Source organism: Phyllobates terribilis, unplaced genomic scaffold (assembly GCF_046119375.1).
Source record: "Phyllobates terribilis strain yellow unplaced genomic scaffold, ASM4611937v1 Scaffold_2__4_contigs__length_985480577, whole genome shotgun sequence".
In the NCBI taxonomy this organism is placed as follows: Eukaryota; Metazoa; Chordata; class Amphibia; order Anura; family Dendrobatidae; genus Phyllobates; species Phyllobates terribilis.
The window spans coordinates 814,065,259-814,091,475 of record NW_027362762.1 but is presented as its reverse complement, the minus strand read 5'-3'; the positions used below and the strand labels follow the sequence as shown (position 1 = coordinate 814,091,475).

General features: G+C 45.4%; 1 long non-coding RNA gene across 1 annotated transcript in view; it reads right to left on the bottom strand.

The window, feature by feature from the left end:
• LOC141252999 (uncharacterized) overlaps nucleotides 1–23,193 on the bottom strand; it is a 229,971-nt gene extending 206,778 nt beyond the window's left edge. The window contains exon 1 of the long non-coding RNA XR_012314186.1: nucleotides 22,836–23,193. This is a non-coding gene — a long non-coding RNA (uncharacterized lncRNA). The remainder of the gene's footprint in view (nucleotides 1–22,835) is intronic.
• Nucleotides 23,194–26,217: the final 3,024 nt, after the last annotated feature.

Genomic DNA, 26,217 nt, shown 5'->3' with positions numbered 1-26,217 from the left:
TGGTGAAATTCAACCTCTTAGCTTTCTCATGGCTAGGAGGAAATGGTCTTTTACTTGTCCCCATCTGAGGGACCGAGGGCTGGCTGTTGTGCTTAGACGGGGTTGAGAAGGGTGTCCCCGGCAAACTGCCGGTCTGTAAAGAAGATGCAGGCGGACATGTTAGGTTGCCTTGATCCAAAGGTGGTGCTATCGATGTCGGACAGCGCTCAACACCAGCTGGTGTTTCCACCTCCAAAGAAAATGATGACTTGCCAATCACGCTGGCTGTTGCGGGTAAAGAGATGGCAGGTCTGCGTCCCAAAACAGGTGTGACTGCTGTCCCCCCAGTCACAGAGGATGAAGAGGCCGCGGATGCACAAGATGTGGCAGACGGTGCTTGGCCCGGCCGGCTAGGCCGCATTGTAGCACAGTGAGCTTCCCACTGCAACTTATGCTTCATATCCATTTGCCGGTTCATGCATAAAGTACTCAAACTATGTATTTTTTGGCCTCTACTTAGTTTTTGCTGACAAATGTTACAGATAACACGAGTTGGGTCATCTTTATCGATCTGAAAAAATGCCCAGGCTATGCAAGGCTTAGCACCCATGCGACCTGAAGAGCCACCTCGACTTGTGGTCAGAGGCAGAGTTGTGTTTGAGGATGCAGTTGTTGACGTGCTTCCAGTACTACGTCTCTGTCCAGGAAGGCGCAACCTGACCTCGTCGTCACTAGCATCCTCCTCCACCTCCTCTGCTGACCTCATCTCTTGGCTGACTGTGGGTTGACAGTAAGTGGGATCTCCAACATCGTCGTCATCACCCTGTGTGTTATCACACCCGTCGTCCTTAGAGCCAACCTCTTCCTGCCCTGACAAAAAACTAAAGTTGTCGCTCCAATCAGGTATTTGAGTCTCATCATCGTCTTCCTCATTGTCTCCACCAACAGGAGTTACAGTTTGGGAATGAGGGTCTACATTATGGTCAGAACCTTCTGCGTCTGGTCCTGGATCCGACTCATAAAGATTCTGGGCATCAGTGCAGATCATTTCCTCGTCTGGATTCACAGAGGCTCTGGAGCCGACCTCTGATTCCCAGGTTATAGTATGAGTAAACAGCTCTGCAGACTCAACCATCTGTTCTACCCCATACTCAGACGGGCAGCTGGAGACTTGGGAGCTGTGAGGAAGCAAGTGCGATTGGGGTGACACCTCTGAGGACTGGAGTATTTGTGATGTTGAAGTTGAGGTGGAGGAGAGCCCACTTAAAGGAGCACTTGATATCCGTTGAAGCAGCTGCTGTTTTTGTGCCTCATCTGGAATTTGTAGTGATTGGCGTGGCCGTAAGAAAGGGATCTTATCACATTGTCCGCTAAAAGAAGTAGACATCTTAGTTTGGCTGGAAGATGGTCTTTCTTCTGCAGATGTTACTGTTGCTTTAACACCTACCCCATGGACACAACCTTTTTTTCCCTTCCCAACACGCCTATTCCCCTTTCCACCAGCAGCAGGCCTTTTTCTACTCATTTTGGTGGTTAACTAATTGACAACTCTGGAGTTGTTTGCACAAAAAAACAATGGATGGGAACCGAGCAGAGATGAATGGCCAAACTGTGGTATTAGGCCAAAAGTATTGGCTGGGTTAGATGCAGAAAAAAATTATTTTGAATTTGCAACCTGGTGGAGGTTAGTATAGATGGACTAATAGAACAAGTCCCACACACTGCTACAAGCCAAACTATTTTTTCAGAGCTAGATGCAGAAAAAAATGAGATTGAATTTGCAACCTGGTGGAGGTTAGTATAGATGGACTAATAGAACAAGTCCCACACACTGCTACAAGCTGAACTATTTTTTCAGAGCTAGATGCAGAAAAAAATTAGATTGAATTTGCAACCTGGTGGAGGTTATTATAGATGGACTAATAGAACAAGTCTCACACACTGCTAGAAGCTGAAATATTTTTTCAGAGCTAGATGCAGAAAAAAATTAGATTGAATTTGCAATCTGATGGAGGTTAGTATAGATGGACTAATAGAACAAGTCCCACACACTGCTAGAAGCCTAAATATTTTTTCAGAGCTAGATGCAGAAAAAAATTATATTGAATTTGCAACCTGATGGAGGTTAGTATAGATGGACTAATAGAACAAGTCCCAGACACTGATAGAAGCTGAAATATTTTTTCAGAGCTAGATGCAGAAAAAAATTATATTGAATTTGCAACCTGATGGAGGTTAGTATAGATGGACTAATAGAATGATGCTATACCCAAAAGGTTGTACTTCACTAGGTGCAGTAAAAAAATTTGTATTCTATACACAGGTGGTGTAGCTTGCAACACAGATAGGCTACTCCACTGACTAACACACTCTGCAATAGGCCAAAAAGGATTTGTTTTGCTAGATTTAGCCAAATGCTGTGAAAAAAACTTGCACAGCACTGGCACAGACCTGCCTGGCAAAAAGTGATAGGAAATGATGTAACTTAGTCCTGAAAAGGACTGCAATTACAATTAGTCTTTACTCCCAACCTATCTATTTAAGACTACAGACCTGCCTGATAAAAGTGATAGGAACTGATGTAACCTAGCCCTGAAAAGGACTGAAATTACAATTAGTCTTTACTCCCAACCTATCTATTTAAGAGCACAGACCTGCCTGATAAAAGTCGTAGGAAATGATGTAACCTAGTCCTTAAAAGGACTGCAGTCACAACTATTCCCTACTCCCAAGCTATCTGTAGATTTGTGCGAAAATTGGCTTGAAATTAACAAAGTATAGCGCACACAGCAACAGCGGTGCCTTCTAACACGCAGCTGCAGCAGTGAGAAAATAGTGGCGACGGGGAAAATGGCTTGGTCTTATAGGGCAAGGACATGTGACATACAAAGCCAATGACACATGCCCTTGCTTGTGTGAAAAAAAGCACTTCGCTCCGTGTGTGCGCTGCTGATAGGCTGACAGATTGCACCTCCCCACTGTAAATGCGGGAAAGAGAAAAAAAATGGAGATCTTCATTGTTCCTGCAGAGATCTATCCCCTGCCCCTCCCCCCGCCCCGCTGTACACTCAAACTGCGTATTAACATTAATTTTCATCATTACTGAGAAAAAATCCAGTTATGATTTTGGTGCACGAACAGTTATCGAACATAACCTCGAACAGCCGAATTTTTCTCAAATTGTTCGTGTTCGCCGAACGGCTCGAACACCGCCCAAAACAGCTCGAATTTGAGATTGGCGAACAGTTCAAGTCGAACAACGCTCATCTCTAGTAACAATGTCTCGCGAGCCCCGGGATATCCGAGAAATGAATATATTGTGTTTTTATTTTACAAGAGGGACCTCTTTATTTAAAAAGTAGTGGTCCCGTTGGTGGATAACCCCTTTAAGTCACTTTTCTGTATTGTCTTTATTTTTGTTCTGTCTGACCACCACAGCATCAGCACTGGATTAACAGGTAATAAAAGAGGTGACTAGCATTTCTCTTTTATTCTACTACATTCATGGCTATTTTTATTTATTCAGAAGCTACCGTAGTTAATCCATATAACACCTTAGGACTCATTCAGATGTCAGTAATTTTCTCATAAACAAAAATAGTCCATGTTTCATCAATGATTTTGATCAGATTTTCATCAGTAAAATTTAGTCAGCATGTCAGTTTTTACTATCAGAGATTCATCAGTTTTTCTCATATGAAAAAAAAATATTGGAGACTTCTCAAGCTTCTTCTATCAAACGGACAGTACATGCATGGCATCACATTACAATTACATACGTATTGTACATGCTAACACTGTTGCTACTATACCAGGACTAGATACTGAAATACATACATACTGATCTGAATAAAACACACTATACAAAGAACATTATTGCCAATAATCCCACTATACTAGGCCAAAATAGTACCGCCAAACCATGACGACTACCATTACCACTACATAGTGAATAAATAATACTACTATGCAACAAAACACACTCTACAATATTGCATAATACATGTTTCCTGTGACACAATACAGCGTACACTGCAGAGGAATGGCATGCTTGGTCTCATCTACGAAGGAAGCCTCCCCTAAAACCCATGAACAAAAAAGCCTACCTACAATTTGACAGTACCCATGTTGCAAAATATGAAGACTGATGGGACTCTATACTTTGGAGTGATGAGAACAAGATAACTGTTTTTGGAACTGATGGCTTCAAAACACAATGGCAAAAGGTGAGGAATAGAAAGAAAAATACATGGTGCCTACAGTGAAAAATGGTGGATGTAGTGTCCTTATGTGGGGCTGCATAATAATCACACGGGTCAATGTGTTTCGCTGTGACTTCCTTTCCTGTCTCTGCACTTCAGCTGTTGGATGGTATCATCTTCTAAAGCGTCTTTGATTCTCAGTCGCTGCACACTTCCTACTTGGGGCCAACAGACTAACAGCAGGCCTTATCTCCTTCAAGATCTATCCATTATTACTAGTAACCAGGAACTAGCTTCCTGAAAATGCCAATGTAACGCCTCCCCCATAGGCTGACTTCCCGCTGTTAACCCTTCCTAGGCTAACAAACTGCTGCAGACCACTATGCAAGTAAATTCACTTTTAAAACAAATATATGCATCACATCCAAAGATGTGTTTTACAACAGATATTCAGAAGAGGTGTCAATACTTCTTTCACACCTTTACAAATTCACAAATATACTGCTCTATATTGGAAGAGAAGATGCTGCCATCACTCCATGCACTTGGTAGGCGTGCCTTTTTCCAACATGACAATGATCCAAAACACACATCTAAGGCCACTGTTGCATTTCTGAAGAAGAACAGGGTGAAAGTGATTCAGTGGCCAAGTGTCTCCTGATCTGAACCCAACTGAAACACTTATGGGAAATTCTGAAGAAACAAGTTGAGCATCACTATCCATCCAGCATCCAGGCTCTAAAAGAGGTTGTTCTTGAAGAATGGAAAACAATAGATGTTGCAATATGTCACCAACTTGTTCATGTCATGAAAACTTGGTGCTGCCCTTTAAAATCATGGAGGTCATTCAAAATGCTTGATGCAGTAGTTTCTTATGAGGTGTGTACTCATTTTTGCATGAACAAATTTGATCAAACTGAAGATTTTGAAATGAAAGTTATATGATTAACCTTACTTTCATGTTATGGGTTACAAAATGTTCTATGAAACACAGTCTTGTCAAAATTTGGGGTGGCGCACGTTTTGGCGGAGCCTTCGTCAGGGGGCAGTGCTCAAAGGGGGAAGTAATCTATTTAAAAGCATGTCCACCAATCACAACATTTTGGAGATCGGAGGTGATGCATGCAGCGTCATGGTAGCCAATGTGATCCACGGTGTCGGTATCATGTGTTGAACGACGTCGGAGTTACGTGGGACACACGTGATCCAACGTAGGTTCTCACATGAAGATGCCGAAGGCTGGGTGGCGCGCCGGGACCATGGTGTGCATGCGTACAGGTCCTCAACCAGCAGTAGGAGGATCTAGACATCGTACTATGGGGATACTACATGTTGATCACCAATTGGTCAACGTATTTCAAGATGGATCAAAAGGGCATAGGCAGACACCAGGGAGAGCTCACAAATATCGGACATATTATCTGGAATAGTGATATGCAGCACTAATGAATGTGACGGCATAAAGAGGGGAAAATACATTTTACAAGTATAAGTGAGGATAAATCCTTAGTCTTACAGTATTATAAAAGTAGGTAATGTCCCACTAGACAACATTGTCACATCCTAAATGGGCTGCATAACAAGAACATGTAAAGGATTAGACATTTATAAAAATAAATCAAAAGTACATCATAGAACTACATAATATATGGGCAACACTCATAGAAGGATGGATATGTATCACACAAATTATATGGTCAAAAATGTTCTTCAACATAATTGTCATATATAACGTCTCTCAACTTTCAGTGAATATTATTGCCGTATCAAATTTTCAGTAGAGTGTGATACACGTATCCATATACCCAAATATTATAAGAAATCACGTGTCCCATAGCATTGGGTATCCCATAGCATGCTCAATACAACAATGGAACATAGCTCCACACCGCAGCTGACATCCCAGGTAAGTATGTATCCCAAAATAGACCTGACAATGATTGGATGGACGTCTATTAAAAAATAAAAAACAGTAAGCACAAAAAAACAACATACGCATACAATAGAACAGACCGGTGATCAAAGAAACGGAACGAAACTTAAGTTTTCATTAAGGTCCCTTGGGTGTACTGTATCTAGAGTCCAGATCCATCTGGACTCCAATCTGGCCAGACGCTAACTCATTTTGATACCCAAAGCACTGGAGCTAGTCAATACCCCTCACCTTAAGTAGGGTACTGCCACAACGGTGGAACATTTTAAAATGATGGGGTACGGTCCTGAGTGTGGATGCATCCAGGTGGTTGGTGGCAGCAATGATTCCAAGCATGTGTTCCCTAATTCGTACCTTTAGTTGACGGGTCGTCAGGCCGATATGGTTCAGTCCACACGGACATGTAGCATAGTAGACAACAAATCTTGAGTTACAAGAGATGTGTCTATGGATGTCATATGTTTTGGATCCAGATGAATTGCTAAACGTATTGGCTCGCTCAACATTTGGGCAGGTCACACACCGACCACATGGAACGCATCGAGACCCAGGACCTAATCCGTCCAAAAAAGTAATTCTTGGTTCACCATGGTAATGACTTCGTACTAAGTGATCCCGTAAATTCCTAGATTGACGTATTGTGACACTGGGTGACTCCAGAAGAAATTTAGAAATTGTTGGATCAGTCTGAAGTATAGGCCATGCGCGTGAAAGACAATGTTTCATACGGGAAAATTGTGCATGATAGTCAGTAATAAATCTAACTTTTTCATTGGATTTCTCCTCTCTCTTTGTATAATAGGTCATGGCGAGTAGAGTGTTTGTATAATAGGTCATGCCAAGAGTGTGCAAAGCAGTCATCAAAGCAAAAGGTGGCTACTTTGAAGAACCTAGAATATAAGACATATTTTCAGTTGTTTCACACTTTTTTGTTAAGTATATAATTCCACATGTGTTAATTCATAGTTTTGATGCCTTCAGTGTGAATGTACAATTTTCATAGTCATGAAAATACAGAAAAATCTTTAAATGAGAAGGTGTGTCCAAACTTTTGGTCTGTACTGTATGTCACACAAAATAGTTAATAAATAACATTTCCCACATGTCTACTTTATATCAGCACAATTTTGGAACCCAAATTTTTTTTTGTTAGGAAGTTATAAGGGTTAAAAGTTGACCAGCGATTTATAATTTTTTCAACAAAATTTACAAAACCATTTTTTTAGGGACAATATCACATTTGAAGTGTCTTTGGGGGGCTTTTTGTGACAGAAAATACCAAAAAGTGACACCATTCTAAAAACTGCACCACTCAATGTGCTCAAAACCACATTCAAAAAGTTTATTAACCCTTCAGGTGCTTCACTGGAATTTTTGGAATGTGGAAGAAAACAATGAACATTTAACTTTTTTACACAAAAATGTTACTTTAAACCCATTTTTTTTTATTTTTGCAAGGGTACAAGGAAGAATTGGACGCTAAAATTTGTAGACAATTTCTCCTGAGCACGCCGATACCCCATATGTGGTGGAAAACCACTGTTTGGGCGCAAGGTATGGTTCGGAAGGGAAGGAGCGTCATTTGACTTTTTGAATGTAAAACTTGCTTGAATAATTAGCAGACACCATGTCGTGTTTGGGGAGCTCCTGGTGTGCCTAAACAGTGGAAACCCCCCACAAGTGAAAGCCTTTTGGAAACATGAACCCCTCAGGGAACTTATCTAGATGTGTGGTAAGCACCTTAAACCCCCAGGTGCGTCACAGAAGTTTATAACATTGAGCCGTAAAATAAAATTTTCACTTTTTTCTCACAAAAATATTTTTCAGCCCCACATTTTTTATTTTCAAAGAAGTAACTGGAGAAAATTAACCCCAAAATTTGTTGTGCAATTTCTCCTGAGTACACAGATACCTCATATGTGGGGGGGGGGACTATTGTTTGGGCGCACAACATTTTGGAAACTAGACCCCTCAAAGAGTTTATTTAGATATGTAGTGAGCACCTTGAACTGACAGGTACTTCACAGAATTTTACAACGTAGATCTGTAAAAATAAAAAATATATATTTTTCCCACAAAAATTTTGTTTTACCCCCCAATATTTTCATTTTCACAAGGATAGCAGGAGAAAATAGACCCCAAAATTTGTTGTTCAATTTCTCCTGAGTATGCCGATACCCCATATGTGGTCGAAAACAACTTTTGAGGCACAGTGCAAAGCTCAGAAGGGAAGAAGAGCCGTATTGGAGTTCATATTTTGCTGGGCTAGCTTGACGGTGCCATGTCACATTGACAGAGCCCCTAAGGCGCTTGAACAGCAGAACCCCCCATAAGAGACCCCATTTTACAAACTACACCTCTCAATGAATTCATCTAGGGGTGAAGTGAGCATGTTGACACCACAAACGCCTAACAGAATTTTACACCATTGGGCGGTGAAGAAAGAATAATTACATTTTTACTACCAATGTTTTGTTTTAGTCCCAGATTTTACATTTTCACACTGTGAAATGGGTAAAAATGGCACCAAAATTTGTCACACAATTTTTGCTGAATGAAAGTAATACCCCATATGTGGCTGTACAGTACTGCTTAGTCACATGGCGAGACTTAGGAGGGACGGAGTGCTATTTGGATTCTGGAGCGCAGATTTTCCTAGAATAGTATGCAGAGATCCTAAGTGCTAGAAAAGCAGAATCCCCCCCTGAAGTGACCCCATTTTGGAGATTACACCCCTTTGGGAATTTATCTACAGTGGATGTTGCTGAGTGAAAATTGCAAAGTGCCGTTGTAGTGATCAGTACATTATGCCCAGCTCGTGCTTCTGCACCCATAAATTAGGCGGACTCTCATCGCTACAGAAATGCCAAACAAGTGGACACTAACTGCGGTTTAGGCACACCCTGGGGCTCAAGTGGGAGGTGGGCATTTGTATTTTGGAACACAGATTTCCTGAATTTCTTTTGGGGTACAAGGGCCATTTCACTTTTCCAGAGTCTTTGTGCTGCTAGTAACGTGGAAGCCCTCTATATTTCCGTTAACAGATGACAGACCTGAGAGTGGGACTTGCTTTTTTTGTGGATTGAGTCAAAGCTTTTATTGTGATCCAAAATGTTATGTAAAATGTTCCCATTTATCCTGTGCTCTACGCTGAGCACTGATATCGGGGTTTCCATTTAAATCTCCGAGTGACGTAATTCAGATGAACCCCCGAGGGATCCATTCACTATAATGAGGCAGCAGAGTTACTATGGACTCCATCTGGCCTCTGTTCAGCAGTTTCCTTTTCATCAGAGGTTCACAAAACTGTGTCCGACGGCACTTTTATGCACGTCTAATAAAAAGACTGACACCGTGGGATCACAGGCCAAACGGCGTCCACGGCGCCTCCATCTGTCTCATTATAGGAAATCTTCTTCCGGCGGTTCTGTCTGAATCACGTATTTCAGAGATTTACACGGAAACCCCGGTGCAAGCTCTCAGCGCAGAGGGCAGGATAAATGTGAGCCGAGCCGTACTGCGATCTTTGGGAGGCAGAATGAACAAATGAGCAGCAGGTGAAGAATTGGTTTTATTTATTTTTTACACAGTTCCTCGTGCAGTATAATTGATTAGACGACTTTATTCTTTGGGTCGGGGCGATTACAGCGATACTAGATTTATATCAGGTTTTTATGTTTGGCTACTGTCACACACTAAAAAACGCTTTTCTTTTGCAAAAACTAGTTTTAGCATCGCCATATTTTGAGAGCTATAATTTTTCCATATTTCTGCTGACAGAGTCATGTAAGGGCTTGTTTTTTGCGGGACAAGTTGAGGTTTTTATTGGTACCATTTTCGAGCACGTGACATTTTTTGATCGCTTTCTATTCCGATTTTTGGGAGGCAGAATAAACAAAAGCCAACAATTCAGGAATTGTTTTTTTTTTTTTTTTATGCCTTTCCGCGTGTGGTAAAATTGATAAGGCAGCTTTATTCTTCAGGTGAGTACATTTACAACGATACTACATTCATATCGTTTTTTATGCTTTGGCGCTTTTACACAATAAAAACTATTTTATAGAAAAAATAATTATTGTGCTTTGCTTTATTCTGAGAGCTATAACTTTTTTATTTTTTGGCTGATGGAGCAGTATTGCGGCTTGTTTTTTGTGAGACAAGATGATGTTTTCAGCTGTACCATTTCTATTTACGTTCGTCTTTTTGATCGTGTTTTATTCCACTTTTTGTTCAGTGGTATGATGATACAGCACCATTTTTTGCTTCGTTTTTATTTATGGGTACAATATATTTTTATTTTTTGGGATTATTTTTGGATTTTTTTTTTCAGATTTTTACAATTTTTTTTCACTTTTTTACTTTGTCCCACTATGGGACATTCATTTTTTGAAGGCTGATCGCTTGTATAGCATAGTGATGCAGAAGGATCCCTATGCTATGCGGGCTGTCAGCACTGCAGTGCAAGCAAGCATGTTAGATCATGCACTGCGCATGATCTACACATGTGGTCAAAATTGTTCGTACCCCTCGTTTATTGAAAGAAAAACCCACATTGGTCACAGAAATAACTTGAATCTGACAAAAGTAATAATAAATTAAAAATCTATGAAAATGAACAAATGAAAGTCAGACATTGCTTTTCAGCCCTGCTTCCACAGAATTTAAAAAGAAATTAAACTCATGAAATAGGCCTGGGCAGAAATGATGGTACTCTTAACTTAATATTTTGTTGAACAACCTTTTGAGGCAATCACTGCAATCAAACGATTCCTGTAACTGTCAATGAGACTTCTGCACCTCTCGTCAGGTTGCCTTTTCCAGACGGCATGTTTCAGCTCTTTCCAAAGATGCTCAATAGGATTTAGGTCAGGGCTCATAGAAGGCCACTTCAGAATAGTCCAATGTTTTCCTCTTAGCCATTCTTGGGTGTTTTTAGCTGTGTGTTTTGGGTCATTATTAGTGTTGAGCGATACCTTCCGATATCAGGAAATATCGGATTGGATTGGATCGGGCCGATACCCAAAATGTATCCGATATCGCCGTTTCCAATACCGGAAACCAATGCAAGTCTATGGGACACAAATATCGGAATGAAAATAAACCCTTTCTTTCCTTGTAGGTTAATTCTACATGAAGGAAAACAACTAACAATAATGTAGAATGTATTGGGGGAGGTGGTTGCCCAAATCGATGGGAACAGTGCTCACAGTGAAACATGAAAAGCCGGCAATTCAGCAGCGGCATACACCGGTACCCGACAATTTAGAACAGAAAGAATAGAACATCACACATAGATTAGATAGATAGAAACATGTCAGTCACATATATATGAAGTACAGTGACAGTGTTGCTTACTGTACTTGTCATTTAGTGTAAAGGATTTATTTAAAAAAATCTTAGTGTTTTCATGCACCGTCTCTTTAAAAAAGCCGGCCGGCAATTCAGCAGTGGTACCCGACAATTTATAACAGAAAGATAGAGCATCACACATAGATTAGATACATAGAAACATGTCAGTCACATATATAAGAAGTACAGTGACAGTGTTGCTTACTGTACTTGTCATTTAGTGTAAAGGATTTATTTAAAAAAATATTAGTGTTTTCCTGCACCGTCTCTTTAAAAAAGCCGGCCGGCAATTCAGCAGCGGTACCCGACAATTTACAACAGAAAGAATAGAGCATCACACATAGATTAGATAGATAGAAACATGGCAGTCACATATATAATAAGTACAGTGATAGTGTTTGTTACTGTACTTGTCATTTAGTGTTAAAATAAAGGATTTATAAAAAAAAAATTGCCGTGGGGTTCCCCATAATTTTACTCTGTAGCGGAGGTTAAGCAGACGGCTGGAGCAGATGTTTGAAGCCTGGGAAGGGGGTAATACCCACGGAGCTTCCCAGGCTACTAATATCAGTCCCCAGCTGAATACCTAGCCTTTACTAGCTATTAAAATGGGGGACCCCCCCAAAAAATTACGTGGGGCCCCCCCTATTTTAATAGCTAGCAAAGGCTAGGCAGACAGCTGGGGGCTGATATTAATAGCCCAGGAAGGGTGCCATGAATATTGGCCCCCTCCCAGGCTAGAAACACCAGCCGTCAGCCGCCCCAGAAATGGCACATCCATAGGATGCGCCAATTCTGTCACTTAGCCTCGCTCTTCCCACTGCCCTGTAGCGGTGGCAGTGGGGTAATAGGGTTGGGGTTGATGTCAGCTTATAATGCCAGCTGACATCAAGCCCAGGTTAGTAATGGAGAGGCGTCTATAAGACACCTCCATTACTAACCCCAGAATAAAGACCTATAATTGAAATAAAGACACAATTCTTTATTGTTCTAAATTAAACTATACCTACCATCATGCCCATTCCAGCTGAAGCCAACGATCTCCTGCAATAAAAGAAAAATAAAAGAAAAATAATAAACCAACATCATCCTTACCTTTCCATGGTTCCCAGGACAGCTCCAGCTCTGCAGAAAGCTGCCATCCAGCCTGTCATCCCGCAGACACTGAGAAGCGCAGGCATGCTTGCGCTCCTCAGTGTCAGGCTGTGATGGCATCCAGATGAGCCAAGTCTCTCACGCTCACCGCATGCGCAGGAGAATTCTCCCACACTGTCAGTGACATGCATGAGGTGAGCTGAGTTCATTGTCGGCTCATCGGGATGCCGTCACAGCCAGACACTGAGGAGCGCAAGCATGCCTGCGCTTCTCAGTGTCTGCGGGATGACAGGCTGGATGGCAGCTTTCTGCTGCGATCCAGCCTGTCATGTGAATGTAGCGGAGCTGAAGCTGTCCTGGGAACCATGGAAAGGTAAGGATGATGTTGCTTTATTATTTTACTTTTATTGCAGGAGATCGTTGGCTTCAGCTGGAATGGGCGTGACGGTAAGTAGAGTTTAATTTAGAACAATAAAGAATTGTGTGTTTATTTCAATTAAAGGACTTTATTCTGGGTGTTGTGCTTTTTTTAAATACTTTACTAGAAATTCATGGCGGTCATGTCTAATATTGGCGTGACCCCATGAATTTCGGGCTTAGGGCCAGCGGATAATACAAAGTTGGCCCTAACCCCTTTATTACCCAGTGAGCCACCGCACCAGGGCCCTGGATGAGCTGGATACAGCGCCAGAAGATGGCGCTTCTATGAACGCAACATTTTCTGGGGTGGCTGCGGACTGCAGTTCGCAGCAGGGGGGCCCACAAAGCTTGGGCCACCCTGCGCTGTGGATTCCAGCCCCCAGCTTAGTTGTACCTGGCTGGACACAAAAATAGGGCGAAGCCCCACGTATTTTTTTTTTTAAACTTATTTAATGAAATTCATGAAATAATAAAAAAAAGGGCTTCCCTATATTGTTGTGTCCAGCCAGGTACAAATAGGCAGCTGGGAGTTGGGGGCAGCCCGTTCCTGGATGCTGTACCTGGCTGGCATACAAAAATATGGCAAAGCCCACGTCAAAATTTTTGGGAAAAATTAATTAAAAAATAAATAATAATTAAGGACTGCATCTTTATTAACCCCTCAAGTGTCATTTAGTGTTAAAATAAAGGATTTATTAAAAAAAAAATTGGCGTGGGATCCCTCATAATTTTAGTCTCTAGCGGAGGTTAAGCAGACAGCTGGGGCAGATGTTTGAAGCCTGGGAAGGGGGTAATACCCACGGAGCTTCCCAGGCTACTAATATCAGCCCCCAGCTGAATACCTAGCCTTTACTAGCTATTAAAATGGGAGACCCACCCAAAAAAATGACGTGGGCTCCCCCCTATTTTAATAGCTAGCAAAGGCTAGGCAGACAGCTGGGGGCTGATATTAATAGCCCAGGAAGGGTGCCATGAATATTGGCCCCCTCCCAGGCTAGAAACACCAGCCGTCAGCCGCCCCAGAAATGGCGCATCCATAGGATGCGCCAATTCTGGCACTTAGCCTCGCTCTTCCACGCTGCCCTGGTGCGGTGGCAGGGGGTAATAGGGTTGGGGTTCATGTCAGCGCCAGCTGCCATGAAGCCCAGGTTAGTAATGATGGGCGTCTATAAGACACCCCCATTACTAACCTACAAAGTGTTAAAAAGAAAAAACACACACTACACCCAGAAAAAAATAATTTATTTGAAATAAAACACACCATTTTATTTAATTCTTAGTTTACTAAAAAAAAATAGTTACCTGTCCACGTTCCTGCGCTGATATCCCATGCACAGCTGTCGCATCTGGAGATGGTGACAGCTGTGCATGGCTGCTGTAAGCTCACACTGCCGGGAACACGTCCGCTCCCGGTAGCGGGAGCCACTGACTGAGGTCACCGGAGTGCATTCAGTCAGCGCAGCTCCGGAGACCTCCTTTACGGCACTGCTGTACCGTGGGAATTTCTCACGGTACAGCAGGGCCGTAAAGGAGCTGACCGGAGCAGCGCTGCCTGAACTCCGGCGAACCCGCTTATGCAATGACGGGGCTGCTTTACGGCCCCGTCATTCTAGCAGCGGCAGCGGTTCAGAGCGGTCACATTCTATGTGGCTGCTCTAAACTGGAGATCATCATGGGACACTCGTGGACTACTACGGAGGGGTAAGGATAAGGTTGTGGTTTATTATTTTATATTTTATTACAGGAGATCGATGGCTTCGGAGAATTAGGTGTCCAGGTGAGTATAGGTGTATTTTTTACTTTATTTTAGGTGGCGATCGGCGGGGACAGGTAATGTATGAACTAATTTATTTTAGGCAACCACTGGCCACCAATGAAATGTATTTAAAATTTATTGGGGACACAGTAGGGCAATTTAAATAGCAGGATCAGGCTGATGGGAACTACTGCTCCCATCGAGCTGATCCTGCTGGCACGAGTGGACGGGGGACAGACATAGGCCGATGGGAGTAGTAGTGTCACATCGGCCTATGTCTGCCTGCACGCACACACCCGCAGACATTGCACAGACACCCGCACACACCAATCATGACGGGCTGATGGTCTGCGAGGTGTTGCTGACCTGTGTGGCCGTGGGAAAGTTCATGTGAGTTCATGCAATGCAGTCAAGCATGAACTCACATGAACCCTCTGAGGGCACTGCGGCGATTTCAAATGAACAGCTGATTGGCATCAGCTGATACCTCAGCTGTTCATTTGAAATAACCGGCGGGAGAGCGCAGCACAGAATGGGAAAGCCGGCGGTGAAGTCTTTTCATTGCCGGCTTCCCCGCCCCGGTCCTTCGCTCCCCGCTCCTTGGTGCTGTGCTCCCCGCCCGGTCCTAACTTACGATCGGGATGGGAGGTGGCGAGGGGAGCAGAAGATCGGGGTGGGAGGCTGCGGGGAAGCGAGTATGGGGCTGAGTGATTGTTTAAAAGCCGGCGGGCAGTAAAAGCCAGCGGGCGGTAAAAAGCCGCCGGCTTTTAAACAATCAGGAGAATTCTCCCACTCTGGGATGGCATTCTGATGACAGGCTGGATCGCAGCTGAGCGCTGCCATCCAGCTTGTCATCCTTCAGAGACACTGCAGAGCGCAGGCATTATGGGAACTTCTGATTCCGGTATTCGATATTGTAAAAATATCGGAACTCAGTATCGGAACTCCGATACCGCGAATATCGGCCGATACCCGATATTACAGTATCGGAATACTCAACACTAGTCATTATCCTATTGCAAGACCCATGACCTGCGACTGAGACCAAGCTTTCTGACACTGGGCATCACATTTCTCTCTAGAATCCCTTGATAATCTTGAGATTTCATTGTACCCTGCACAGATTCAAGACACCCTGTGCCAGATGCAGCAAAGCAGCCCCAGAACACAACAGAGCCTCCTCCATGTTTCACAGTAGGGACAGTGTTCTTTTCTTGATATGCTTCATTTTTCCATCTGTGAACATAGAGCTGATGTGCCTTGCCAAAAACTTCCATTTTTGTCTCATCTATCCATAGGACATTCTCCGAGAAGCTTTGTGGCTTGTCAACATGTAGTTTGCCAAATTCCAGTCTGGATTTTTTATGATTTTTTTTCAACAATGGTGTTCTCCTTGGTCGTCTCCCATGAAGTCCCCTTTGGATCAAACAACGACGGATGGTGCTATCTGACACTGATGTTCCTTGAAGTTGACCTTTAATCTCCTTAGAAGTCATCCTGCCCTTTTGTTACCATTCGTATTATCCGTCTCTTTGATTTGTCATCAATTTTCCTCCTGCGGCCACGTCCAGGGAGGTTGGCTACAGTCCCATGGATCTAAAATTTCTGAATAATATGTGCAACTGTAGTCACAGGAACATCAAGCTGCTTGGAGATGGTCTTCTAACGTTTACCTTTAACATGCTTGTGTAGCACCCCGAGGACTCGGCTGCTACAGGAGTATTGCACCTCGAACCAGAGGTGTGGTATTCCACTCCCGGGTAAGGATGGAGTGTGGAGCGGGGCTCAGTAGGCTGCATGCACCACACTCACCCCATTTCCGGGGGACAGATCAACGGTACTCCCACCAGAAAGATGTGCAGGTACGACAGCGTCTGTCCCTGGCTGGAGTGGGGAGGGGGGAGGAATATCCCAGTGGTGTAGGAGTAGACAGGGGAGGGACTCTGGGCATAGGTAGGAGCCCATTGGGTGCTGGTCACCTGGGCTCGGGTGTCAGAAGGGAGTATATAAGGTGGGCACCATCTTAAGTCAGTCAGTCAGTCCAGTCCGGTTCAGTTCAGAGAGGAGCTCAGCCAGAGAGGGCTGACAGGGAGCTGTGGCTCAGTCTGGGCCCAGCTCCAGAGCCAGGCCTGGAGAGGAGGCCTGAGGCAGAGAGAGAGAGAGAGAAAGAAGAAGAAGGAGAAACAGGAACACCAGGAAAGGCCCAGAGACGCAAGAAGAGAGGGAACCCTGAGATCCCACGAGTTAACGGGTGAAGGGTTGGCAGAACGGGGTACCGGATCCCAAACTGGTGGAGGCCAATTATCCTCAGCCAGGAACCGGAGGTCGTGGTCAAGTCTTGGCGCGACCCCTCACCATATCCACCAGGAAGGCATACCATATAGGGTCAGGGAAACCGGGAAAGGTTTCACCACCAGAAGGCCCGAGGGAGCCGGACAAAGGTGGGTCCCTAGTGGGGACGGCCAGTAGGAAGGAAGAGAGGGGAGCCTTGGACCACGCTCCGGAATTGCCTGGGAGTTAGCCGAGTCCCTCACCTGGTGGGCGCAGCACGGCTCGGGTGGTCCTTACTGCGCACAAGTGACCTGATAAAGAACTGTGAGTAAAGCTGTGAAAACTGCAACCGCACGTCTCAGTGATTCCTTGTCACACCACCACGACCACCATCATTTCTCCCTGTCTCGCCAGCTGCCCTGAGGCTATACCCCTCCCGTTGGGGGTTATACCATCCACGCTGCACCACCGTACCACCGGCCTCAGCGGTCTGCCCTGCAGCGGCGGCTTCATAGCCGCAATCAACGGGTGGCGTAGTCGAACAAAACAACATCTTATGCCAAGCACCGCCACTTAGTTTGACACCCTGGGCACGGACCGGGTCACCGCCACAAGAAGACTACTACCCCCATCGGATCCGGCTCCGGGTATCCCCCGCATGCGCAACGCAGCACAACATGGCCCAGGGGGCGCGTCAATTTTGGCGTAGTCGGCAGGATTCCGTGCCCGCAACCACCGGGTACTGGGTGCCTGAAGAAAAGTTCACATGTACCGTAAGAAGAAGCCTCCCGCCAATTCCAGAGGATTCCCGCCATCGGGCGCCAGGTCGGGTCGTTTCCCGCCGGTTACCCGCCATCTGCAGCCTCTGCCTGCCATCCGCGGAGTTTCCCGCCATCAGGAGACGATTCCCGCCATCTGAGACGGTTTCCCACCCTGGCAGAGCGGACGCCATTATGGGCGTGCCAGAGGGTGGCAAGAGACCACCTCCCATCGTGGGCATGGTCCCAGAGTGGCGCCAAGGGAGGGGACCGCCCCCATCAGCCGAGACTACAACAATGGAGATGTCCATCAGAGTGGGGGGTCTGCCCCTGAAACTGACTGTCACTAAGTTGCCCCGGGACCACTCCCAATGGGGGCGGATAGGGAATAAAGCTGAGAAGATGGGTGCGGCCTGGAGGAGTCTGGACAGATCGCACCCGGGGATGGAGGAAGAGTCGAGCAGCACCGACCCCGTGGTTCGGAGCCTGTTGCAGGCCGCCACCCCAGAAGGCCTGGTGGAGATCCTGGCACAACTCCCCAGAGATCGGGAGCGTGCACAGACCGCGCTGGAGGCCTTGGCCCGGAAGATGGCCCGAGTACAGCAGGAAGCACTGGCCGAATGGAGGAGGGAGATGGCCCAGCAGGCTGGAACCCGCCAGCAGAGGACGCCACCCGCAACGTGGGGCATGTCTGCCCCTGAGGATGGTGCAGGAGGGACGAAGGTCGGAGACGACGCCGCGGAGGGAGCTGCAAGGATGGAAGCAGGTAATGGGGACGTCATCACCCCGTGCCCAGTAGCCGTAAGCCTGCCCCAGCTCCCCGTCGCAGAGCCCGAAGTCATACTCACCGCGCCCGTTGCCGCACCGCCGCTGCTCCAAACTAGGCCTCAAGCGGCAGGAGCCGCGGTCGCGCCCTCTGTTACGCCACGCCCCTCGACCCTGAGCGCGGCAAAACAGGAAGTGCCACCGGCCTGGTCGCAAGGCCGAGTACCCCCGGGCGCCGCGGTCTCCACAGCGCCCTCTACCTCCACTGTGCCGCCGGCCTGGTCGCAAGGCCTGGTGCATCCGGGCGCCGCTGCCCCCACGGCGCCCTCCTCCCCAAAGGTGCCATACCTGGACCCAAAGAGGATGCCTCCGGCCTGGACGCAAGGCCGGGTACCTCCGGGCACCGCTGCCCCCACAGCGCCCTCGACCTCCACAGTGCTGCCCCTGGGCGAAGATCTCTTCGCGCAGCATACTAGCCCGGACGGGCTGCCCTTCGTGTGGCCACCGGAGTACATCAACCCCCGACTCCGGAGGGAACAGCCCCTGTGTGAGCCTCTGATCCCAGCACCGGCGCCTGCCAAAATTGTCCCGCTCCCGTTGGAAGACGCCCAATTCGCATGGGATCCGACCGGTGAGGACCTCATGGGATTCACCAAGGAGACCCGGGCAGACGCAGCCCGGCGTGAGGAGTGCTGCCGTCAACAGCTGGAGGTCTTTGGGAGAGAACGGCGAGAGAGGTGAATCCGCGAGGAACAGCTGCAGGCCCAAAGCGCGGAGCAGAAACGCCGGGCCCGACGAAACCCCCGTACGGCCCACGGTCCCCGCGCCACCGGGACCGTAATAAAGTTTCAACTGGAGAATGGCTGGGGCTTTATCCGGGATCACCGAACTCCCGGCGACGTCTTTGTTACCCGCAGGGATGTCGAGAGCCACCTACCTGAAGGACACCGTGGACGTGATCTCTACCCGGGTGACGTAGTCACCTTCACCCGGCATGAGTGTGCCAAAGGACCGTACGCCCTTCACGTACACCGGCTAACTGAGGAGGAGTTGCAGTATGAGGAAAGCCAAGAGGACCCGGACGGGTCTGAAGACTACCCTCAGGAGGGAGCACGGAGAGGACATAGCTACTGAAGGGAAGTAGCGTGAACAAAGAATTGTATATAGCTACCCGTAGGGGTACAAGAACTGTCGTGAAATTGTTGATTGTGTGAACTGTTACCTGTGTGCCCCTAATCCCTAACCAGGCTGAGGACTGTGAGCAGCCATTCCCCTATTCCCACTGGCCGAGGACTGATAGCGGCCATCCTGTAAATAGTTGCGCTTCCTTAAGCGCCCCTTACTGGTTTTATAAGAACTGTTTTTCTACCTCGGAATTAGTGACTGTTGCACTTTACCTGGTCACAAGTTGCGCCGTGGCCAGAGATCAAGAATGTGTTTGTGAAGAACGTTTTATATGAGAATGTTTTACTTGAAAAAGTTTTATATTGAAAGTTTAAATGCTGCTAGAATAATAATGTAAAAGTTACCTGTGATGTTCTATAATGTGTTATATGCTAAAAGAGTTCCGGTAGTTTTGACCAGTAACGTTAAAGAGAAAAGGACCTCCCATCAAGGGATGATTGAAAAGTTGATATATCTTATATGTGAGTGCACTTTAAAATTTTTGTATGTTTACTATTGTCTTTGCTCTTTTCCAGCCCGAGGACGTGCTGTGATTTATCAGGGGGGAATGTAGCACCCCGAGGACTCGGCTGCTACAGGAGTATTGCACCTCGAACCAGAGGTGTGGTATTCCACTCCCGGGTAAGGATGGAGTGTGGAGCGGGGCTCAGTAGGCTGCATGCACCACACTCACCCCATTTCCGGGGGACAGATCAACGGTACTCCCACCAGATAGATGTGCAGGTACGACAGCGTCTGTCTCTGGCTGGAGTGGGGAGGGGGGAGGAATATCCCAGTGGTGTAGGAGTAGACAGGGGAGGGACTCTGGGCATAGGTAGGAGCCCATTGGGTGCTGGTCACCTGGGCTCGGGTGTCAGAAGGGAGTATATAAGGTGGGCACCATCTTAAGTCAGTCAGTCAGTCCAGTCCGGTTCAGTTCAGAGAGGAGCTCAGCCAGAGAGGGCTGACAGGGAGCTGTGGCTCAGTCTGGGCCCAGCTCCAGAGCCAGGCCTGGAGAGGAGGCCTGAGGCAGAGAGAGAGAGAGAGAAAGAAGAAGAAGGAGAAACAGGAACACCAGGAAAGGCCCAGAGACGCAAGAAGAGAGGGAACCCTGAGATCCCACGAGTTAACGGGTGAAGGGTTGGCAGAACGGGGTACCGGATCCCAAACTGGTGGAGGCCAATTATCCTCAGCCAGGAACCGGAGGTCGTGGTCAAGTCTTGGCGCGACCCCTCACCATATCCACCAGGAAGGCATACCATATAGGGTCAGGGAAACCGGGAAAGGTTTCACCACCAGAAGGCCCGAGGGAGCCGGACAAAGGTGGGTCCCTAGTGGGGACGGCCAGTAGGAAGGAAGAGAGGGGAGCCTTGGACCACGCTCCGGAATTGCCTGGGAGTTAGCCGAGTCCCTCACCTGGTGGGCGCAGCACGGCTCGGGTGGTCCTTACTGCGCACAAGTGACCTGATAAAGAACTGTGAGTAAAGCTGTGAAAACTGCAACCGCACGTCTCAGTGATTCCTTGTCACACCACCACGACCACCATCATTTCTCCCTGTCTCGCCAGCTGCCCTGAGGCTATACCCCTCCCGTTGGGGGTTATACCATCCACGCTGCACCACCGTACCACCGGCCTCAGCGGTCTGCCCTGCAGCGGCGGCTTCATAGCCGCAATCAACGGGTGGCGTAGTCGAACAAAACAACATCTTATGCCAAGCACCGCCACTTAGTTTGACACCCTGGGCACGGACCAGGTCACCGCCACAAGAAGACTACTACCCCCATATCCCCCGCATGCGCAACGCAGCACAACATGGCCCAGGGGGCGCGTCACTTGTCTATAATTTTCTTTCTAATCTCCTGAGACAACGCTTTCCTTTGCTTCCTCTGGTCCATGTTGAGTGTGGTACACACCATATCACCAAACAGCACAGTGAGTATCTGTAGCCCTATATACAGGCCCACTGACTGATTACAAGATTGTAGACACCTGTGATGTTAATTAGTGGACACAACTTGATTTAACATGTCCCTTTTGTCACATTATTTTCAGGGGTACCATCATTTCTGTCCAGGCCTATTTCATGAGTTTAATTTTTTAAAAATTCTGTGGAAGCAGGGATGAAAAGCAATATCTGACTTTCATTTGTTCATTTTCATAGATTTTTAATTTATTATTACATTTGTCAGATTCAAGTTATTTCTGTAACCATTGTGGGTTTTTCTTTAATTAAACGAGGGGTACCAACAATTTTGACCACGTATGTAACTAACTTTCTGGTGCCTGGTGACCCGGATGTCATCATGACAACAACGGGTCACCATGGCAACAATCGAGGCCCCGCGATGACGTTGCAGGGTCTCCAATCCAAGATAAGAGGGGCTTTCTTTCCTCTGCCTGCTCGTGAAATGCTGCAATCGACTTCAATCACAGAATTTCGGGGGTTAATGTGCCCGGAGCGATGCGGGACCACTCCTCGCACTGAGAGGTGTGTGTCAGCTGTCAGAATCAATTGACACCTGGCGGCGATCGTGCACAGCCTATGTGCGGGCACGATCGCCGAGACATAACTGTACGTACCTCGTCATTAAGTCCCAGGGCACAGAGACATATAGATACGTCTCATGTCAGAAAGGAGTTAAACTTGAGAAAATCACAAAAATAAGTGGGTTTCACATCCTGCTTTTTTTCACTAAAAATGCAGCAAAAACAAATGACAATATTTTTTGCTGCTTTTTTTCACTTACTCATTGCTTTCTGTGGGTGAAAAAACGCTGCAAAACCGCTGAAAGAATTGACATACTGCAGTTTTCAAAAAAGCAGCAGTTTTCCAATTCAGTCAAAAAAAGAAAACTAATGTCTGTGCTTGAAATTTCTGAAATCTCATAGCTTTTACTGGTACTGTAAAAAGCAGCTTTTCATTTGCATTAAAAAATAACGCAGCAAAAATGCAATATATGAACACAACCTTACACCTTGAGATGACCTGCTAGTAACCCTTAGAGTTGGCATTCACATATAAAAGTAGTGAGGTCCCACATTAGTTGTGCATCTGCATTTGTAATTGATAATTAGTCTATACAGTAAAATAGCTTCAATGTGTTATCTCGGATGTAGCATTACTACAACATGGGGTACTTACTGTTTTTCTTTGCTTTTTGTTTCTTTTGGTAATGTTGTAATCTCCTTGAGATCGCGAACAAGCAGTTCAGAAAATCATTTATGACACGCTCAGGAAATCGTCAATGAGATATTCATCTGCTACATGAATATGTTTCACTCTTGGAGAGTATCAGTCACCTCGAAATTATCCACTTTTTGTTTTTCTAGCTCTGCTCTGTAAATTCTGCACACAGCCCAGTGATATCCACGCCTGCTATAACAGGATATCAAGCTCACAATCTGTACTTTGTCTACCCACTAAAACCCAATGTCCAGTGTAATAAAGTCTGAAACCTCAGACTGTACAGTAAAAGATTGGTATTGTTTTATTAAAAATTCTCATAAATGAGTCTCTTGATAGCAATGATTTGTTTTTCTAAAGGTCATTTGCCAATTTCAAGTATGTGTGTACAGAAGCACGTTTTGGCATATGCTGCTCACTAACGTTAACTACCTAGAGACCATACACATGGCCAGAGAAACATACAACCAAGAGGGCAAATATATAAGAGAGAAAAATAAATTGCTTCAAAAATTCTGCCTGGCTGCAAAAAAGAATGTAGTATCCTTACTTATTCTCCTAAATTATTCATATTTTAATTATAAACAACAATTATGTACAGTGGCGACCAAAAGTTTAGCATTTTTTTTTTTAAAGTGTGATTACCTCTGTCTGGTTGCTGTGATGCCATTTTCCTGGTGATTTTAGTAAACTGGAAGCAAATGGTTGTCAGCTATAAGGACGAACATTGTGTTTGACATTGTTTTATCCCTTTATGTGTTAGTTTTCAACATTTGCTGGGCCAAATGTTTTGCATATTTTGTCATGGGTAGTCGAATTTTGCCTAAAAAATTTGGCAAAGACAAAGCCAAATTCATCTCCAGATGTCAGGAAGCTTATTATTCTGAGAGTGAAGTCATGCAAAAGCCAAAGAGAGGTAGCTATGGAATTCAACTGTTCTCAGAGTCAAGTGTCACGTATATTAAAGAAAGAAAAAGAAGGTTATGGAACAGCTGACAAACCTAGAAGTGGGCGACCACGGAAAACTAGTCAGTATCTGATGTCCATAAAAGTGCTGTACAGATTTAGAACGAAATGAACAAAGAATATGGGGTCAAAGTGAGTCGCCAAACTGTGGTGCGACGGCTAAGAGCAGTAGGGTTGAATGCACGAGTTCCAGTCAAGAAGCCTTTCATCTCTGCAAAGAACCGGAAGGTTCGACTTGAGTTTGCCAAAGAAAACACCCAATGGAAAGAGACAGATTGGTCTAAGGTGTTATGGTCGGATGAATCCAAGTTCAATGTGTTTGGTAGTGATGGCAAGCACTATATATACCCCCTAATTTAAAAATGTAATGATGTAAGGTCCCAAACATCTACAGCTAAACATGGTGGTGGTAATGTCATGGTTTGGGGCTGCTTTTCTGCATCTGCCATTGGCCCTCTGCATAGAATTGATGGAAATATGAATGCTACCATGTAGAAGGATATACTGGAGAATGTAATGTTGCCACATGGTAAAACCAAAGTAGGCAGGGGATGGAAAGTCCAGCAAGGCAATGATCCTAAGCACTCATCCAATTTAGTAAAAAATTGGTAAGCAAAGACAAATGTTCGCCTGTTCCAATGGCCAAGCAATCACCTGATTTACACCCTATGTAGCACCTTTGGGATGAGTTAGGGTGGCGAGTTGGGGCCCGTATCCTTAGCAATGAAGATGAATTGTTTGCAGATTTGCAAATGGGATGGAGCGAGATCCCTCAAGATGTCTTGCATATCCTAGTGACTTCAGTGCCCCGTCGGTGAAGTGCAGTAATTAAAGCAAGAGGTTATGCTACAAAATACTAAGTTATGGCATTGTAAACAATGAATTACTCTCTATGTTGTGATCAATAAATAGTATATGCAAAACTTTTGGCAGTTTTCTTTAATTAAATGACCATACCTATATTCAGAAGCATTTTGGTTTCATGAATTCTTTGGAATCCTGGGGGAACTGTTACTCAGGGCGACCATAGGCGGCTGCTTCTCTCAGGCACAGGATAGATTCAATTGCTGACCAGACACATCTGACAAGAGTCTTTTTCAATAGTTTAACAGTGGAATTTAATCTGAAGTACCGCCAGTGCAATTCAGGGATAATACAGCAACAATCTTCATTACAGTACAGTCTGAGTTTCTTGAGCAACCGGCTCCAGTAACAATAGTACACAGCATTCTTTATCCTGCATGGAGATGGAGGAGGGGGAGGGTTTCATGAGGGAGATGATCCCTGTGACACAATACCTTCTAGTCCTTATCTTCCTGCCCGATAATACTCTGCACTGTTCGTTCAGGGAGTTTATCTGACCTGTGTTTAGTTTCTCTCCTGATCTGAATTCTGTTTAGTTGTCTTCTGTCAGATCCAGATAACACGCCACCATTTTCTTCGGCTTCAGCCAGACTACAATAACAAGTTCCCCACAATCCCCCTGGGGCTCTGCTAAAACACTCGCTGTCTCCTGTGACTGTGTTAACCCCTCTAGTTGCTGGATGCTTCTGAAGCAACAGCACTACTTCTGCATGCCACACTCTTCCCTCCTTCCCTCTTCCCACTATATACAGAGCTCCTGTGTATAATATCACTGGTGATCCCTGCATTACCTGTACACTGACAGTATATAAAGAGCTCCTGTGTATAATGGCACTTAGTATTGTGGTTTTTTTTTTATTAATGATCAGTATTTTAGTATTTGGTCACTATGTAGTGGGGATAATATTTGGTCTGGTGATGGTGTGGCAGTATTTGTTCTTTGTGGTATTATTCGGTTACTATGTGGTGGTAATATGTGATCTGGTCATGGTGTGGCGGTATTTCTCTTTTGTATGTGGTTTTATTTGGTCACTATGTATGGTAATATGTGATCTGGTCATGGTGTGGTAGTATTTGTTCCTTGTATGTGGTATTATTTAGTTGCTATGTGGTGGTAATATGTGGTCTGGTAATGATGTGGCGGTATTTGTTCTTTGTATGTGGTATTATTCAGTCACTATGAGGTGGCAATATGTGATCTGGTCCTGGTGTGACAGTATTTGTCCCTTGTATGTGGTATTATTCAGTCACTATGTGGTGGTAATATGTAGTCTGGCCATGGTGTGGCAGTATTTGTTTTTTGTATGTGGTATTATTCAGCCACTATGTGATGGTAATATGTGGTCTGGTCATGGTTTTACAGTATTTCTTGCTTGTATGTGGTATTATACAGTCACTATGTGGTGGTAACATGTGATCTGGTCATTCTGTTATTATGTGGTAATATGTGGTTTGGTCATGGTGTGGCAGTATTTGTTCCTTGTATGTGGTATTATTCAGTCGCTATGTG